General features: G+C 48.7%; 1 long non-coding RNA gene across 1 annotated transcript in view; it reads right to left on the bottom strand.

Moving 5' to 3' along the window:
- LOC138581306 (uncharacterized) overlaps positions 1 to 19,611 on the bottom strand; it is a 278,360-nt gene that overhangs the window by 214,456 nt on the left and 44,293 nt on the right. The window lies entirely within an intron of this gene.

The following is a 19,611-nucleotide window of genomic DNA, read 5'->3' as shown; positions in this document are numbered from 1 at the left end:
TTCTGCCGCACTCCTCTGGGCTTTCGCTCCTTTCTTACGGGGAAACTGACATGCCCTTAAGACAGTCAGTACCGGGGAACGCTGTTTCCCGTAGTTTCTTTTATCGTGTTGCGGCTTTAGTGCAACATGACACAAGAGGGCACTGTAAGCTAAGTTACAGCTCTCTTGGGTCTCTAGCCTTCTACAGGCCCTAGATACTCTTTTAGGATGGTATTTGATCGGTGCAAGTCATTCAGGGACTCGAATGGTGGCAGCGATCGTTTTGTTTATTTTGAGCTCCTTTTGGCGTTCTGAGCACGTTTTTCGCACTGAACCCAAAATGGTGGCCTGGCTCCCAAAATGGCCAGACCACGAGGCTCCTTTGTCTTGTCCACTGACCGTCTTGCTCCCTTCACCTTCCCCAGGTCGAGCGACCCGGGGCCTTCCTTATTTGGGCATGTACTTTCCCGCGAAACGTGGTTGCTTTCGCGGGCTTCTACATGTCGTTTGTGTGCCTCCAGGGTGTGGGCTGGGATGTCTGGTCCCAATACCCATCCTGGGTGCCAGAGAGTCTAGGGTGGTGTGAATGCCTGGGACCACCGTGGTCCGTGATTGGTCCGCGTATGGTATGTGTGTTGATGAGCGGATCTCCCATTGGCTCCCCTCCATTTTGGCGCGAAGGGAACCGTGGATAAGAGGGGGCTGGAAACACCACTACCATGTCGATCTCCTGAGTTCTCACGAACGAAGGAATACAGGAGCCAAGTATCCTGCAACCAAGAGGCTGGACCGAGGAATCGCTGGTGACCCGCTGAAGGACTCCTCCTTTGCACTGCTGTCGTCCTGTGAAACCCTTTCCTCCTTTGATCGAACCAGAAGGCCTGTACTGGTGCTTCGACCTTTGGAATAGCAGGAACAGCTATTCCCGGCGACTTCATCATCTCCTGCCAAGTAAGCCTTCGGAAGTGTCTCTGGGCCATCCAGTTGACTGACCAGCTTACAAGGGAGTCCTGCTCTGTAACCGCCGCCAGGTTGTGTGGTATTTCGAGTCCTGGTCACTCTCCCACGCTTCGTACACTTGGCGTTCCCAAGTCTGAAGGGAGGAGTGTACATTTGGCTCGGATACACACGGCCGCTCCGTTGTCCTGCTGCGGCAACAAACTGTGCTGGTTTCGTCGATTGGGACGTCTTTTTTCTCTACACGACTACGAGGCGTTCCCTGCTCTTCTGAACCTGCCAGCTGCTGAAACTAACGTGGAGAAGCCTGGGTCTGCTTGCTTCGGGGACCGGTGAGTAGTATAGCTAGGATCTGGTCGCCCTCCTGCAGTAGCCCATTGCTTTTCCCCGCTGTGTAAAAACAGCACCCTTTTGGCCGTACTCGCGCTCTGCTTCTGCTCGCTGTGGAGGCTGCGCTTGAGTTGCGGAACCTGTTCTCCTGCTGTGCACTAACCCGAACTGCCTGACTTCCTCCGAAGAGCTTCCCCTTTTGCCCGTTGGCACCGGCGTGGCAGGTACTTTGAGCACAAGGCTCCACTCTTCGCAGGGCTCGGACTTCCATCTAGTTAGGTGCCTCTGAAGGCGAACTGAGTCTAAAGCGTTATCGCACTGCCTGTTTTCCTTCCCTTGCAGGTGGACTACACATTTCGTGCCTCTAATGCTTGCGACTGTCGTATTTGTATATATATTGTGTTGATATGGTATGTGTTGGCTTAATATTGTGATATTGTGATTTTCTCGCTACGGTCATTATTTTAAAGGCCTTAAAATAAATGTGTATATATTTTTGATATAACAACTGTTTGGAGTAGTTTGTAAGCGCTCTTGCTTTGTGTGCTAATTGCGGGCTTTCAGTCACCCTCACCCCTCTTGAGACCTAGTCTTGACCGCCGCGATCGCTACCTTGATTGGTCTGGCTCGTCCAGAGGTTACCCTGTTCCAAGTAATTAGGTTGGCCTTCTGAACTTCTGCGCCACCAGGACAGAGTTCAGAAATCCGTCTTAACAATTACCCACAACCCCGGCAAAATCCAAAATTTGGCGAAAAAACCACAATTTTCAGAAATTTCCTTCTGGCCACCAACCGAAACACGCCGCCAACAACACATGTCCTACTATCCCGAGTTCCCACAGGTGACCCGATGAAAACGGTACCTGACATGTGTGGGTGCACCTACCTGGGAGCAAAGGAAAAAGGCTAAACTACTGGTAACCCCAAGTCTTTCGGCATTGCAGATTTTGAGAAATGTTTCTCTTTTGGACAACCTACACATTTGGGCCTAGGGTGTCGCAGCCACCAGGGAAAACAGGGAACCCCATGCATTTCTGAAAAGAGGACACCCGTGGGAATCCACAGAGGTGTGACTTGCACGAATCACCCCAGAATGTATTACCCACAACCCCAGCAAAATCCAAAATTTGGCGAAAAAAACACAATTTTCAGACATTTCCCTCTGGCTACCCGCCGAAACACACCGGCAACAACACATGTCCTACCGTCCCGAGTTTCCACAGGTGTCCCAACAAAAACTGGACCTCACATGTGTGGGAGCACCTATCTGGGCGCAAAGGGAAAAGGCTAAACCACTGGTAACCCCCAAAGGGTTTGGCGAGCCAACCTACAGATTTGGAGATGGGGTGTCGCAGCCAGCATGGAAAACAGGCAACCCCATGCATTTCCAAATAGAGGACACCCGTGGGAATCCACAGAGGTTTGACTTGCGCCAATCGGCCCAGAATGTATTACCCACAATCCCCAGCAAAGTCTGAAATTTGTCAAAATAAACACAATTTTCAGGCATTTCCCTTTGGCCACCCACCGAATACCGCCGGCAACAACATATGTCCTACCGTACCGCGTTCCCACAGGTGTCCCAACAAAAACGGTACCTCACATGTGTGGGTGCACCTACCTGGGCGTAAAGGGAAAAGGCTAAACCACTGGTAACCCCCAAAGGGTTTGGTGAGCCAACCTACAGATTTGGGGCTGGGGTGTCGCAGCCAGCATGGAAAACAGGGAACCCCATGCATTTCTGAAAAGAGGACACCTGTGGGAATCCACAGAGGTATGACTTGCGCCAATCGGGCCGGAATGTATTACCCTCAATCCCAGACAAAGTCTGAAATTTGTCGAAATAAACACATTTTTCAAGCATTTCCCTCTGGCCACCCACCGAAACCCGCCAGCAACATAATATGTCCTACCGTCCCACATTCCCACAAGTGTCCCGACAAAAACGGTACCTCACATGTGTGGGTGCACCTAGCTGGGCGCAAAGGGAAAAGGCTAAACCACTGGTAACCCCTAAAACGTTTGGGGAGCCAACCTACAGATTTGGGGCTGGGGTGTCTCAGCCACCACCTATAACAGGGAACCCCAGGCATTTCCGAAAAGAGGACACCCGTGGGAATCCGCAGATGTCTGACTTGTGTGAATCACCCCAGAATGTATTACCCACAAGCCCTGGCAAAGTCAGAAGTTTGGTGAAAAAAACGATTTTTTCTGCGATTTCCCACTGCCAAACCCCCCAAACATGCTGCCAACAACACATGGCCTACCTTCCTGCATTCCAACAGGTGTCCCAATGGGTGTCGGCACCCGGTTGAGAATGGGTAAATCATCCGTACGGTAAGTGCTCTGGGAATACAAGAACCACTGTGTACTACCCACTGCCACCCTGTTTCTCCTCTTCAAGCCCATTCACAGGCCCCTTTGCTCACACTCCTCATACATACAGTTTACAGTGCAATAGGGCAGAGAGGGTTGGTTTAGCACATGAAGGGAAGTTCATGTGACCAGTAAAGCCATGTCAAGACACCAACCGTTTTACTGGCCATTCATACACCTTTCCTGTCTCCAGTCAGTAGGCATCCATTTCAGCAGTTGCACCTCTACCAAATCACTTGCTCTACAGCAACCGTACCTGCACACTTTTAGCATGTGGACATCTGCTCACAATGCAACCGTGTCTCTAGCGATATCTTTCACACCATTTTCCAGTACCTGCATGTCAACTGTGTCTGCATTCAAATGTCATGTGGCACCAACTGTATCTGCACACTCACAGCAAGTGGACATCTGCTCATATTGAAACCATGGCCCTCATTCCGAGTTTGGAGGTAAGTAACGTTCCTTAGCGGCATGGCGTAAATTGCGTGTCCGGGCTGTCACCAGTCCGCTAATAGAGGACTATTACGACTTCCCGGGCACAAGCTTTACGCCATGCCGGTAAGGTCATTTGCACCATACCGTTAAAGGCACCCAAAATACCCTTATTGGCATCAACAATAGCACAGATAACACTACCGACATTGTCCAATACGGCATTAGAGGTGACCGTAAATAGCGGTGACCGGTAATAACGGTCACCACTATTTATGGTCACCGCTAATAAGCGGAACCGGAAGTAGCGTCATCGCACAGATACGGGAAGGAGAATGGCGGCCATCTTTAAAAACACAATCCATTGCCATCCTCACCACACAGGACCCCTGGGACTCTGCTGATTTTTGGAAAAGATCCACTTCCAACACCACTATGCCCTAGGCCCTGAAGAAGGGAGCTGCCCGCCAGCGGAAAGAAAGGTTCAATGAGGATGAGCTGCAGATGCTGGTAGACACACTGCAGGAGCATGCTGCCATAGTGTTCCCAAACAACATGAAGAGAGAGGCAGTACTTAAGAACAAAGAGATCTGGGCACTTGTTGCCCAGAAGGTCAGTGCTGTGGGGAACACCCCACGCATGATTAAAGACTGTCGCTAGCGCTGGGACGACCTGCGACTGAGGGTACGAAACATCCTCTCAGTGAACCGCAGCCAGGCCATGGGAACAGGAGGAGATCTCAGTTCCCTGATCAAGCTCACCCCACGGGAGGACATCTGCGCCAGCATGATAGGGATAGAAGGCATCAAAGGTGTTAGCGAGTTGGAGTGTGGTGCCACAACATCGGGCGATGGAGGTGAGTGTCCAAAGTAAACATTGCTATGCCAAATTTGATGAAAGTCAACCAATATGTCAGTTCAAAGAGTCAACCATGGTCCCACACACACACACACACACCCAGCAAAGAAGGCTGATGCATTACAGACACATGCAGATGCCTGGTGCAAAGCAAAATCATACATGACACATATCACACAAAGATGTAAATGCCACGAGTCACACAGCGTTCATGGCCAAAATACTATGCATGTCTGATAGCACTGCTCCTGGTCAACATGAGTGACACCGACGTATGCCTGCATAAACCACCCATGTATCAAAGAACGTGCTCATCCAAACACAAATGCCTATTACCCCCAATTGTGTGGATGAGCAATTGTCCTAATGTATGTATGATGCCTATCAAAATATCACTCATGCCGTCCCTCTCTTCGACCCCCACAGGCACTGACCATGACAGCGATGGGCAGGATGCAACACCTGCAAAGGCCACACCTCGGAAGAGGTCCCGGAATGACAGCAACCGCCCTTAAACCTTGAGGGGACAACCCAGGGGGCGCCGTGTACCAACAGGCAAGCCACCCCAGGTACCCACTGCACTGGTGCTACCAAGGCCCGTAGAGGGCGAAGCACCACCACCCCCTCCATCCATTAGCCATCCTGATGATTCATGCGAGGCACCACAATCCGAGGAGTCGAGTTTGGCTGGGGAGGTGGCAGCCACGGCACCCCTGGGTGTGGAGAACACACAGGGCGACATCTAGGTGCCCATGGAGGACGATGTTTCAGAAGTGGTCCATACCCCAACTCCACTGGCATCCCCCCAAGTGTCGTTGCTCGATGCAGAGCACACCACCACCCCGGAGCAGTCTGGTCAGGAGCAGACGGAGGGACAGTTCAGTCCAATTATCAAGACTAGGGAGGCTGACCAGGCTGGGCAGGACACGCAGGGGCCGACTACCTCCACAGATGCACCTGCAGGGCCACAGCGGTCTGACCTGCTTACTGCCCTTGTGCAGGAGTTTGTCCAAGACAAGAGACTGGCCAGCGGTGCGGCATATGAGCCGCACCACGGCATACAGAAAAAATTGAAGAATGTCTTCCTGATAAATAAATCTGTATTGTTTTGTTCTCCACGGTGTGTTTGCTCAGAGCTAGTAGTAACTCTAACTCTTTGGCAAGGCCTTACTGACCTCCTGTCAAGCTATTGGCTTGGGAAGCCTTTGACTCAACCCCCTCATATCTTTGTACTACTTAACCCTCTCGAGTCAGGCCCCCTAAAAAAGAGGGTCCGCCCATCCTTTTTCTTTCAGAGAGGAGTGGTGTCAGGACTTAGCCACTCTAGGCAGGTCCATCACGGACAACACTGCCTCCATGGCCAAATCATTCGCTGACAACACCAGCCGCCTCTGCGAGGAGGTATCGGCCCTCCGACAGGTGTTAGGCCGCATAGCGGTTGCCACGGAAGCAGGGCATCCCGCTACACAATCCCAGCAGGCGGCCACACCATCTCCCTCCAGTTCTACACAAACAAGCCCGCTCTGCAGGTCGGCCCGTACCCTGCGCCGGCAAGATATGCCGCCCCCTGGACCAGGGAGTGCCAATTGTCAGGGCAGCCTCATGTAGGCTTTGGAGACTCAATGGGACTTGTGTGGGGGAGTTGTGGGGGAAGGCGGAGGGGGGAGGGTGTGTGGGGGAGTTGTGGGGGGAGGTGGAGGGGGTGAGGGTGTGTGGGGGAGTTGTGGGGGGAGGAGGGTGAGGGTGGTGGAGGGATTTTGCACTTACGCTTACATTGTTACATTTAATACACCGGTTGTGTGAAAAACAAGACCTGAGTGGACATTCATCATTGCGCATATGTCATTTATTCATTTACAGTGCATAGTGTAAATGTACCCCCACACCTAGTGCCCTCTGTCCAACCATCATGTCACCCTCTGCTGCCATGTGTGTCAGTAATATTGTGCAATCACTGACTGGTGCACAGCCCGTTCCTCCTGTGCATCGGCACCGCGATGATGTCCAGCCACATCTTCTTCTTCCCCTTCATCATCACCAGGTGGTAGCAGTTCGATGTCAGGGGGCAGGGGCATGTTCCGGCGGATGCACATATTGTGCAGCATGACACATGCCATGATGATCTTGGCCACCTTCTCCTGCATGTAGAAGAGTGCCTGACCCGACCGGCTGAGGCAGCGTAATCGTGCCTTCAACAGGCCAAAGGTCTGCTCGATGACCACACGGGTACGGGTATGGGAACGATTGTAGTCCTCCTCGTGCCTGTTCTGTGGGTTTCGGAGAGGGGTGAGGAGCCACGGCTTCAAGGGATAGCCACTATCACCTGCATGAGAGGCAATTAAAGGTAAATGTCAGGCGAATCATGATGGACAACTGTACTAGTCACACATGCCTGCAGGGTTACGTTGGCCACATGCACATGTCCCTGGATGTATTGATGCCTTTTTCAGTCCTTCAATGTGTTCTGTGCCATGGACTGATGGTGTGGGTTGCATCTTCAAGATGATACATGGTGTGCACTGACGTCTTGTTGCACATGCATCGTGTACGCATACAGCTGTGTTAGTGTCAAATTAGTGGGGTGTTGTGTTCTGTGAGATTTACTTAGAGGGAGCGTTGGCTGTAGTATGTGCAATATTGGGCAATCATTCCCATGGTGACATGCAGCACTCCTGTGAGTGTGCCGGCCCTGTGCCAGACAGTGTATTCCCTGGTAGGTTCAGTTTGATGCACTCCCAGGGATGCTTGTCCTGTGTGGTGATATGCTGGAGACAGCAACATAGTGCATATGCACTGCATGGTGCAGGATGGCGTTACGGAGGCTAAAGGCCGCTGATGAGTGGTGCACGTGTTGTGGGATGTGGGGTGGTTTCCTGTTAGTCATGTAGTGATAGGTGTCAACCTTACTTCATTCCTATGGGATTTGGGTGTCATGTACCGTTTGTGATGCTTTGGGGCACAGTGTTCTCTGATGTGCACATCGTGCAGTCACCACACCAATGACACCAGGGTGGTGTGTGCATCTCTCCCCCCATTTCAATGCCATGTGACGGTCATGCAATTTACCAAGCAGCCAGGCACGTCGTCCAGCATGTCGCTCCATGAAGCGTGGTAGCGTGGAGTTCCGCAGGAACATAGAGTCATGAGTTGATCCGGGATATCGGGCACAACAATGTGTGATCTTGCTGGCGTCACATACCATCTGCACATTGATGGAGTGGTATTGCTTGCGATTGCGGTTCACCTCCTCCATGGCATGCGGGACCAGCAACTCCACGTGGGTGCAGTCGAGGGCACCTACACAACTTGGCATGTCTGCCAGTGCACGGAAGCCAACATTTGTATCAAATATCTGCTGGGGAGTCCGTGGTAGGGATATGTAGTCCCTTGTGTGCTTGGGGAGGGCATCCAGCACTTGGTTCAGTATCCGGGATAATAAGGATTGTGATATACCATGCATGTGCCCCACTGTGTGCTGGTAGATACCTGTGGCAAGGAAGTGGAGCACAGACACCACCTTCAGTAAAGGGGGGATGACAGTGCGTATTTCAATGAGGCTCACTATGTTGTTGTGTATCAGGTCCACTATGGTGGTGATGGTGTCCCGGTCCAGACGGTACAGGGTGTGGATCTACTCAGGGGTTAGGTTGGAAGGACTCTGATGGAGGGATGGGGGGCTGCCGGCATGGTAACAGTGGCTGCACTGGTTGGGCATGCTGGCCCTGTCTCACCATCCTTCTCCTCTGTGGTGGCGGCTGTTGTTGTTGTTGTTGATGTTGTGGCAATGCAAGCATGTCCTCCAGCTCCAGTAATACTACTACTATTGGAATCATCTTGGTGTAGGAGGGGGTGTGGTGTGTGGGTGTGCTACTTTTGTACTGGGCCAGACTCCATTGCTTCCACCTGTGCTGATTGTGTGCACCTGTGGCAGTTGTGAACACTGCTCAGGGCATTTTACGGTAGGTCGGCGATGCCGGGATTTACGGCATGCCGGTAACCACTTTTTTCGCCATCATGAAGCCGATTCACTTGTGATCTAGTCCAGTTTACGGCATGCCGCTATTGCCGGCATGGTGAGTCGTACTTTAGCGGTCGGGCTGGTCAGAATAGCCCGTAGGGGTGATCGATGCCGGTATTCCTTAACCGGCATCGTTGTTCACTTAGCACCAAGCTCAGAATGACCCCCCATGTCTCCAGGCAATGGGCCTCATTACGAGTTTGGAGGTAGCATGGTGCTAATAGCACCATGGCTGCCTCCAAACCTGTGTCCGTGTCCGGGTAGTCGGAATGGGGACTTACTGGGTCATTCCAACCTTGGAGGACCCGGAAAGTCCCCATTCTGAAAACCATTCCCCATTTCCATTCGAGCCCCCATAGGGCTCAATGGGAATGGGGAACGAGCTAAAAATGGGCCCGCAAATAGCGGGCCCGTTATTAGCTCCCTGGTCCTTTAGCGGCTCCCACTAAGGGCGGCTGGTAAAACCAGGCGGCCTTAGTGGGACCCGCTAAGGGACCTCGGAATGCAGCGGTAGGGGGTTAATGGCACCGGCATCCTTACCGGTGCCGTTAACCCCCTACCGCCGTACTCGTAATGAAGCCCAATATCTTTCAAACCATTTCCCAGTACTTGCATATCAACTGTGTCTGCATTCAAATGTCATGTGGCATCAACCGTATCTGCACAGTGATAGCAAGTGGACATTGGATCACTTGGCTACGTGGCCTACAGGCACTGTCTTTCACACCAACTTCAAGTACGCCCATAGCAAGTATGCCTGCGTTCACCGGTCATGTTGAACCATTCATATCTGCAACCTTGCCCACACTAAACACACATCCACTAACATGCTAATCATTTCTGCAGTGCTGGGAAAGTGCATTCACAGAAATCACATCTGCATGTACTACTTAGCTTTACCTCACTCACACACCAATCGTATCCAAGTAATTCCTACAGAAGACATTTCAGTCACACCAAACATGACATTAGTTTAGGTAAAACAATAAAGAGGGCAGGGTGGTACAAGGAACACAAGACACTACCGCCATATAGATGGTGTCCAAGTACCACTTTCATGACATTTAGATCTCAAGGAAAGGAGCCAAAGTGGAGTGTACTAATTTCGAAAGACACCCCTTGTGTAGAGGTAACAGGAATGGTGTTCCCATCTTCTCCCATGTACCCCTCGAGTAGAGGGAGCGGGACTGGCGTTTCTTTGCATGGCAAGCCTCAGGTGGAAGGAGCCGGAATAGCATTCCTTTCCAATGTATGCCTGAAGCGGAGGGAGCTTCACAGACGTTTTTTTCTAAGGCAGGCCTGAAGTGGAGCAAGCTGCACTAGCATGTCTTGCCAAGACACCCCAAAGGGGAGTGAACCAGAGGGGTGTTCCTTTCTTCTCCAAGGCACGCCTCAAGAGAAGGAGCTGGAGTGCCATTCCTTTCCAAGATATGCCTGAAGTGGAAGAAGCCTAAATTGCGTTCCTTTGCAAGTCACACCTCGCGCAGAGGGGGCTAGACTGACCTTTCCTTCTAAGGCAGGCCTCAAGTGAAAGGTACCTGAGTGGTGTGCCTTTCTAAGGGAGGCCTGAAGTGGAGGAAGCAGGACTAGCATTGCTTTCCAATGCACGTCAAATGAGAGTTAACCACAACAGAGTTCCTTTCTTGTGCAAGGCACGCCTCGAGTGGAGGGAGCTGTAGTGAATTTTCTTTTGCAGGCACGCCTCAAGTGGAAGGAGCCTGAATCGCATTCCTTTGCAAGTCACGCCTCGAGCTAAGGGAGCTAGACTGATGTTTATTTCAAAGGCAGGCCTCAAGTGAAAGGTACCGGGGTGGTGTGCCTTTTCAAGGCAGGCCTCAGGTTGAGGGAGCAGGACTAGCAATGCCTGTGAAGGCACGCTAAATAAAGTGAAGTGAGTTGAAATTCTGTTGCATTTTCATTGAAGGTACACCTCCAGTGCAGGAAGCTGGAGTGCTATTCCGTTGTAAGGCATGCACAAATTCAGAGCCTATGAGAGTCCCTTTCAAGGAATGATGGGCATTCCCGGAAATCAGTCGATCTCCCAATACTTTTCCTTTGTATGATACAAAAGGAAACAAGGCTGTAGGCAGAGGGCTGACTTGGAAGGGCATTGGGGACAGTACACCCGAGTATCCCTCCTCATTCCTTGTTTTGTACACACCTTACATTTTCTATAAGGTTGTGTCTTCATGGGTGTTGCAGGAACACAATCAGCAAAGTGTCAATCTTTCAATCTGGCCACATCTTCAACCTCTGGAAAGGAGGGAGTTTGTACATGGACCATAGTCAGAGATTGTACAACTTCCTTTTAAAAGTTCAGAAACGAGAGGTTGTTTTGTGGAACAGCTGCACGGTACACCACATAAGCATTGTGCGCAACTACATGCATAATATGTATGGCCAACTTTTTGTAGCACATGCGTGACTTGCGTTCAGCATGGTATGGCTGAAGCACTTGGTCTGCTTCATCTACTCCACCCATGTAGTTGTTGTAGTCCAGAATGCAGTTGTGTTTCCAGTTGCAGCGTGCCCAATAGCTTATATGTGAAAGTTGAATCTAGAAGTGCATCCAGAAGTTGAATTTAAAAGTGCGCCCAATAGCCTCTCTGCGAAAGTTGAATTTAGAAATGTGCCCAATATCCTATTAGTCCAATAGCGTGCCCGGCTGAACCGACCAATCTCCCTAATAACCGCTCTGTGCAAAGTTGATTTTAGAATTAGGCCTAATACCCTCCCTGTATAAAGATGAATTGAGAAAGTGCCTAGCGCAACGTCTATAGTATGGTTTGGACTGCAGGGAACGTTTGAAAGAACATATAACCCATCATACACTTACCTTCTTCTTTACACCACCAATCAACTAGAACACAGAGATACTATGACACCATTCAGTATAACTGTTCTTATACTAACATCTGCCGCATATTCCATTTCATACTAAGTAAACACTGCTGGTTACATACCCCCCAGCCAGGCGTTCTCCTCAGGCCTAACACAGCCACATTCGGTCTGGATAAATCTTGCCAGAACGAACACATACTTCTGATCTCTAAACCACCACACCTACCGCTAAGAAGCAGCTATTACACGAATACCGCACCAGCTGCACACATATCCGGTGCTCACACGCACCTTTGACTCTCTACTCTCTCTACTGATCCGAACTTCGGTTCCTAAGGGCGTTCAACCTACCAGTGCCTTCAGACCATACCAATGGTATATAAGGCGTCATATAAATGCAAAATAACATAACATAACATAACTTGCTGAGCCTGCCCGCGCACAGTGACTAGTGAAGTACTTTCATCATGAATAGTACTTAGCATGTGCACATCCCTTCTGTTGCAGAATTTGACTGCCGACAGTTCATCCCGCCGCAATGACATTCATGCTCCCTTGTCCAACTTCTTACACACAAGTTGTCTGGGGAAGCCTTTGCTGTTACTGCAGATTGTACTACATTCCAGTGTGCCCACATTGTACAATTCCATGAAGAGTGTAATTCCTGTGTAGAAATTGTCCACATACAAATGGTGACCCTTGTGTAGCAATGGTGTGAGAAGGTCCCAAACAATCTTCTCACTTGTTCATAAATGGGCTGGGCAGCCCGGAGGGTTTAGGGTGGAGACTTTTCCAGTGTAGACTCTCATGCTGTAGGCATACCCAGTGGTACTTTCGCACAACATGTACATCTTGATCCCATATCGTGCTCTCTTGCTCGGAAGGTACTGCTTGAACACTAGCCGACCTTTGTACAACATCAATGATTAATCAATGGATATGTTCTGGCTAGGAACATACACCTCTGCAAATCGCTGAGTAAAGTGCTTCAGAAATGGCTGAAGTTTGAATAGCCTATCACAATTTGGGTCAGTTCTGGGTAATGCTGCCGAGTTGTCATTGAAATGCAACATGTTGCAGTGCTTGAAAACGATTTCTACTCATTGTTGCTGGGAAAAAAGGGGTTGAAAGTACAGTTTCAGTAGACCAGTACATTGAGAGAGCAGAATGAGACCTCAAAATGTTCTCATCTCAACATTGGTTGTTGGAAACCATGATTGTGCTCTGAAATGGGATTTGAGAATGGGACCCCATGACCTCAAGAACTGTGCAGCGTATACATTGGCTTGCTGAACCACATCTGCAATGAACCCATCATCAACAAAAAGGTTGAAAAAGTTAATAGGCTGAAACCCATTTGTATCCACTGTGCACCCTGATATACCAGTGAAGGGGGGCACACCAGGCTGAGTCATTGCTGGAGGCACCCACTGTGAGTCATCAGCCATGTCAGGATCTGGCACATTCCTTGCACGTCCTGCATGTCCCCTCACCCTTACAGGTCCCCTGCGTGTGGGAAGTGTGGGAAAAGATGCATGCACTCTTTCATCCTCTTCATCTCAGATGATGAGGAGGAAGAGGAAGTAGCATCCGTCGAAGACTCACTTCCCCAATCAACTTCCTGCTCACCCTCATAAGCACTATTTGTTTCATATTGCACATCCGGCTCTGTGACTTGCTCCGAGATGGACTCCATCACTGCAGCGAAAGCCTCTGCAGCAGACATTGTTCGACGAGAAGCCATGACTACTCTCGCTATGGAACCCTTCTCTGACCAAAGAACAAATAAAGACTGAAACAATAAGTATGTATGCTTCTCAAAGTATGGAACCTAGTAGAGTAAGTGTTATTGAATGCCACAGACCTACACCACACAAGTACACCAAAAAGTCCAGACTCTGCTCACAAGCTGTAGCAGCCCTCTGCAATATGATGTACTCTCAGCACACTACAACAAACTGAGTACTATTTTGCAAACACTCACGTGAAATGCTAAGGACCAGCTCACTGCTTTCTTACAAGTGGGTAGACAGCTACAAGACACCTGCACCTAGAACAAAGACAACAAAAAAACTAGGCAAGATGTCATCTTCAGCTATACATTACACAAATACAAGTGTGGGGACGAGGATGGAACCCACAGTACCAAATCAGAGACTGCCAACGTGCGTTGCACCCTCCCCTCCTCCATGGGGTAGGGTGACCAGGTTTTCAAAATAAAAACCCAGGACAGGCCACTGACATAGAAGTAGGACTACAATTTCACTGTGGTCACCGACACAAAAGTAGGAATACATATCGGTAGCAGCGATAAAGACAAAAGGGGTACTTCAAACATAGGGCTTATGACAGTGACCAACAGGAATGGGTTTGGGGGCGGCCACGCCAGATCAAATGCTGGATTAATGTACTGATTTCTGTGAAACCACTATGTGGCATTGTTTTGTGTTTTTAGAGGGAATTCTTGAGGATCCTCCTGTACGATAGAGCACTGCAGTGGACTGGGGTTATTGTCAACCCAACAATATTTATCTGTGAGATTAAAGCAAGCCTTTTCACAATACAAATTGACTGTATACACTTTATGAAGGACTGCTGGCCCCCTTGCATCATTGAATGACACAAAAGTAATGCACCCCACAGGTGTATGGCAACCTTTATTGTGTGGAATTATTTCCCCCGACAAGGTTTTTGGTGATGAAAAGAACTATGCCTTTATTGCAAAGGATGAAAAAAACAGTGAAGATGAAAATTGCTGTACATGTTTTATTTCTACTCTGAGTACTTTGCTGATGAATGACTTCTTTGTAGCACCATTTTGTCCTTCTGTAGTCTACTATGGAACTCGGAGCAGCTCAGGCTGAAATTTACCTTGGTAACCAACAGGGATTTCAAAGTGGTAATGTCCATTCGGTTTCTTTCATCTGTCCATGTACTGTTCATTATGGAAAAGATTATTTCCACTGTTGCATTTGTGCTGGGCAAACACAAGGCAAACTGGACCATCATGCTCAAGTTTTTCATTGTAATGTTCTGCTGTAAAAAATAGGTGAAAACCTCCACCCACCGTTCATCTGCAGACTTTTTCTGCTCATTCCACTGGGCCAGTCTGCAAGCTGTGTAATTACGTACACAGCTCAGCTCATCAAAAAGCTCTGTGTCCTCAAATATGAGCCTTTCCGATGTAGACTGGACAAATTGTAGGGAGCCCTCTACATCTCCCCAAACATAGACACTGTTTAGGAGGACCCAGGAAAAAGTGTCCAGTTCTGAGAAATGTGCCCCCTATTCTTCAAGGTAGTTCACACAGCAGTCATAAAAATAATACACATATTCATTGAATTAGGTTTCCTTTGGTTGCCCTTGTTCACGGAGGGCATTTAGGAGGCCTTTCACTTTGTTGCTCAAAAAACATGCATCACGCCGCCCTATCATTTTCTCTTTCAGCCTCATCAACCTTTGGCCAACATCAATAGCATTTGAATTTTGCTTTTCTAAAACCTTAATCGTATCATTAAAAATGACGAGCTGGTTCTGCAGAAAACAGAGCCACACCTCACCAACAGGGTTCTCCAAAAACCTGATAATTGCTGTAGGGGCTTTTTCTTGTGAGAAAAAGTAAGACTTCAGGGCCGGGTACAGTTGGAGAACCCTGTCAAGAGCTGGCAATAGGGACAGCCAGCAAGGAGGCTCTGATATTCTAACTCCACAAATTCACAAAATTCCTTCAATTGTTCTGTTCTAACAGTATAGATGTGGAAGTATTTATACATTTTCAAATTGAAGGATTCTATGTCCAAGAGGAGCCCATCAGCAGCAGTTTGCACTGCATTATGCACAATGTGTGCTGCACACCCCACACCAATTAGTTTATTTTCAGGGATTGCCTCCTTCAATTTACAATAAACATTGTTTTTTCCAGCTCTTGCTTTCCCACCAAAGTTTGTGTTTGTGTTATCCGCACAAAAGGAGATTACCTTTTCCCTTAGATTATTTTTCTCTAGAGCTTGAAGCAGTTCCCCAAATAATATTAATGAGGTTTCCCCAGGGACTGAGGTGAACTCCAAAATCTTAACTTTCACCCCCTCAAAGTCCTGGAAATATCGGAGTACAATTGGAATGAGCTTCACCTCTTTTCTGTTCGAAGCATCAACCAAAACTGATAGACAGGTAACTTTACTCACATCACGCTTGAGATCCTCCATAGCTAAAGGCGCCAGCACGTTAGATATTAATGCTTCTGCTTTTGTGTGGGCACAGGTAAACGTCTCATCATAAAATGTCCTTATCAATGAGGATGTGCAGTCCATTGATCTGAAGCTGTGGTTATGCTTTGCGAGATGATAGGCAAAAGTGCCCTCAGCAGCAGCCCTATTGAAATCTGTGTCCCCAGGAGCAGCCTTCCCAAAAAACTGTGTGATATTGCTGCTGCTAGCTGCAGATACCTGAAATTGGTGCTTTTTGGTTTGCACATGCTCCTTAATATCTCTTTTTCCACCATGGGCAATAGAAAAAGAGCATTTGCAGTGCTTGCAATACACCTCACTGTCACTCCTCGCAACCTTACTCAGGAAATTGAATGATGTTTGCATCTCCTCAGTGGTGGTACACTTCCTCTTGGGCATCTTTGTATAAAGCTTGAAGAAAAAAGTTATGTCAGTCGTTGTGATATGGTGAGCTGCGTTTCATGCAACAACAACAAAAAAGTATTTTGATGACTGAACCATGGTTGTAGTAGTATACCTGAAGAGTCAATAAATCCCCAAATGTGTTTGTGACTTATACAGGTGCAACAAAGGGCACAGCATTGGCATTTGCCCAAAAAAACAAAATGAGTGGAGAGTGGTGACTGAATTGCAGGAGGGAACTGGGCAGACATTTACAGGCAAGCATAAAGTCTACACAGGTCATCTTCCTTGAGAGGGCATAACAGTATCACCTCCCACCCTAACACTATCCCTTTCGCCCAATTTACTCCTCCACCCACCCCAATGCACTGTGTTAGTTCACTTGCACAATCCAAATGACTCATGGCCTAGTAGAACATTTAATGGTTTCTTTCCATGCCCCCCCCTTTTAGTCTTGTGGCGCCTTTAAACACTATGGGCCTCATTAAGACCCTGGCCCTCCCGTAATGAAGGGTGGCGGTACGGGACCGGCACCGTTCATTACGGGAGTGCCTATTACGAGGTTCCCTTTGCGGGACCCGGAACAGACGTCTGGTAAAACCAGACGTCCTTTCCGGGTCCCGCGAGGGGAAGAGGGAGATAATAACGGGCCATTTGTAATGTGCCCGTTATTACCTCCCTCCCCATTCCCATTGAGCCCTGTGGGGGCTCAAATGGGAATGGGGAATGGTTCCTTCAAGGAGGAATTACCGGGTCCTCCAATGTTGGAATGACCCGGTAATTCCCCATTGAAGGAACCCGTTATTGGAGCCCGGTATGGAGGCAGCCATGGCGCTAATAGCAACATGGCTACCTCCATACTCGTAATGAGGCCCTATATGTTGTATAGGCGCTTTAGAAATAAATGCACAAATAAAATTGTTTAAAAATTACTCTGCTCCAAAGTCAATGTCTATAACAGTGGATTGGCTTTCACAACCACAATTGCCAAGTAACAAAGAGCCACACATTCCCCATTTGAACAATGCTGTCTAGTATCAAGATAAAACTTGCATTGTAGATTTTCATTATAAAGCTTCACGTGAACATGGAGCAAATTTTCAGTACATGGAGTCAGAGACTGTCAGGTTTGGCGCAATGGGCTCAGTGATGGATTGTGACAGGGCACCGTAGTGGCAAATTTCATGAAAGGGCCTCTCTAGGAACCAGAAAAGCACTTGGCCACATTTACTATAGAAAGCCAGTTTCCCATCCATTCCAGGCATTTGTTAGACCTCATCAACATGAAGCCACCCTCAACTCATCCACAGATATACTGTCATCCAGAGTCAACCTACTCTTCTGATCCAGCACAGGCATCAGCAAATCAGCCAAGAGGCCTGCAACCCCTGATCCTGGGGAACAGCGTCAGCAGAGTAGTATTTGCAAAAAAGCTACAGCAATAATGTCATGTAAAAAGACACGTGATCCATCCACCATTAAAATTTAAATTAAATACTTTCCAGTCTGCCAGTCTCTTTAAACAAGATTCCAATAGTTTACATGCTCATCTCCAAACCCTTTACAACTGTCTGGTATAGAACACACCACTCAGCCTGCTGGTGCAATAAAAAATATAAAGCACTGTATCCCCATTTGTAAGGCATTTTAATAGAACAAAGAACAGGTGCAGAGGAATTGCTGCACTACAAGATGGATAAAAAATGAGTAACCTGCATACCACCTTTTATTTCCTTACCTGTTGGATATTGCAGGACGATGTGGACGTGCTGCAGCAGAGATGAGGACCACAAACGAGCTAGATGCACACAGGCAGGGGCAAGGAGCAGGTCCACGAGAATAATGCTCTGTCAAATCGGCTCAGCTGAATGAAATGGAATCAAGAGTCCAGACAGCAGTCACGAAGGAAAAACAATGCTGCCAGAAAGTGAAAGTCCCAGCCACGGAAGAAGAATGCTGCTAGTCGCAGCCAGGGGAGATTGGAAGAAAAAGAATGCTGCTGGTGCGGTCGCAGCTTTTAAATGTTCCCAGGTCCAGGAAGAGTCCCAACTTTCCCAAAACCGCACGTCACGCTTCCTACAACGTCACACACTGACGTTGCAAGAAGTCTCCAGGCCCTGGTGCAGCAGAGCGTCTGTTTCCGGGTTAGGCGGGGGCCGGGGAGCAGAGAAAATGAAAGTATGAACCTACGCACTGCAGCATAGGCTCATACTGCAGTGTCGGAGCGGTGTCGTCCGAAAATCGGGACAACAGACACTCGCCCACCCAAACCCTGAGGTTTTGGAAAAAAAAAGCCGGGACAGGCGGTGATATCATCGGACTGTTCCGGGAAAACTGGGACGTCTGGTTGCCCTACCATGAGGTGCAGGTGGATAGGAAATGGAGGAGAGGAGCAATCACGTAATGAATTAGTGATTGGGTGAGGTGAAAAGGCAGAGGCGATCTAGACGCAGACAGTGAAGATAAGGAAAATACATGGCAGGCCATTCCACACAATTGCTGGCACACTTTCGACAAAACCCCCTGCTCATTCACATAGGATTCTGTGTTGTAAGGCGGAAGGTCACAAGGACGGAACTACTGAAAGGGCCAGCAAGTGGAAGTAGGCTGCTGAAAGTGGTGATGGTTTGCCAAGAAATAAGCAGCACCGACATATTGAATACATTGACATGCCATGAACACAACATAGTAATCAATTGCTAGGAAGTCGGAGTCTCACTGTCAACATATTTACTCACAATTTTATTACCATGGCACAAAAAGCAGTACATCCATCAGTTACTGGGCTCCCCACGCAACATAGCGCCTGGGCAGAGGTCAAAATGCCTGCAATGAAAATGTCCATGCCTCTTTTTGAAAGGTGCAGCCCGTCTTGGTGAAAGATCAGTTCACCTTTGATGAAGCCATGGTGAATTGTCCGAATTCTATCTTTGCCCTTTGTCAGTCTTGACAGCTCGCCATTCAGTTTCCTCACCGAGCTGTTGATGGCCCTTTCCTTCCCTGGATTTCTCCAATCCCTCCTGGGAATCATCTGGGACCAGGCCACCACAGTGTTTGGAAACCTCTGTGATATCCATTCCAGTTCCACCATAAATAGCTCCCATACCCCTTTCCGTCCCATAGACGCCAAATCATTTCCTCCCAGGTGCACCACTATAAGGTCAGGGGGGTACATCTCCTTTTGCCTGG

This window comes from Ambystoma mexicanum, chromosome 3p (genome assembly GCF_040938575.1).
Source record: "Ambystoma mexicanum isolate Mex_15411 chromosome 3p, UKY_AmexF1_1, whole genome shotgun sequence".
NCBI classification, from domain to species: Eukaryota; Metazoa; Chordata; class Amphibia; order Caudata; family Ambystomatidae; genus Ambystoma; species Ambystoma mexicanum.
This window is presented reverse-complemented; position numbering and strand designations above follow the sequence as displayed.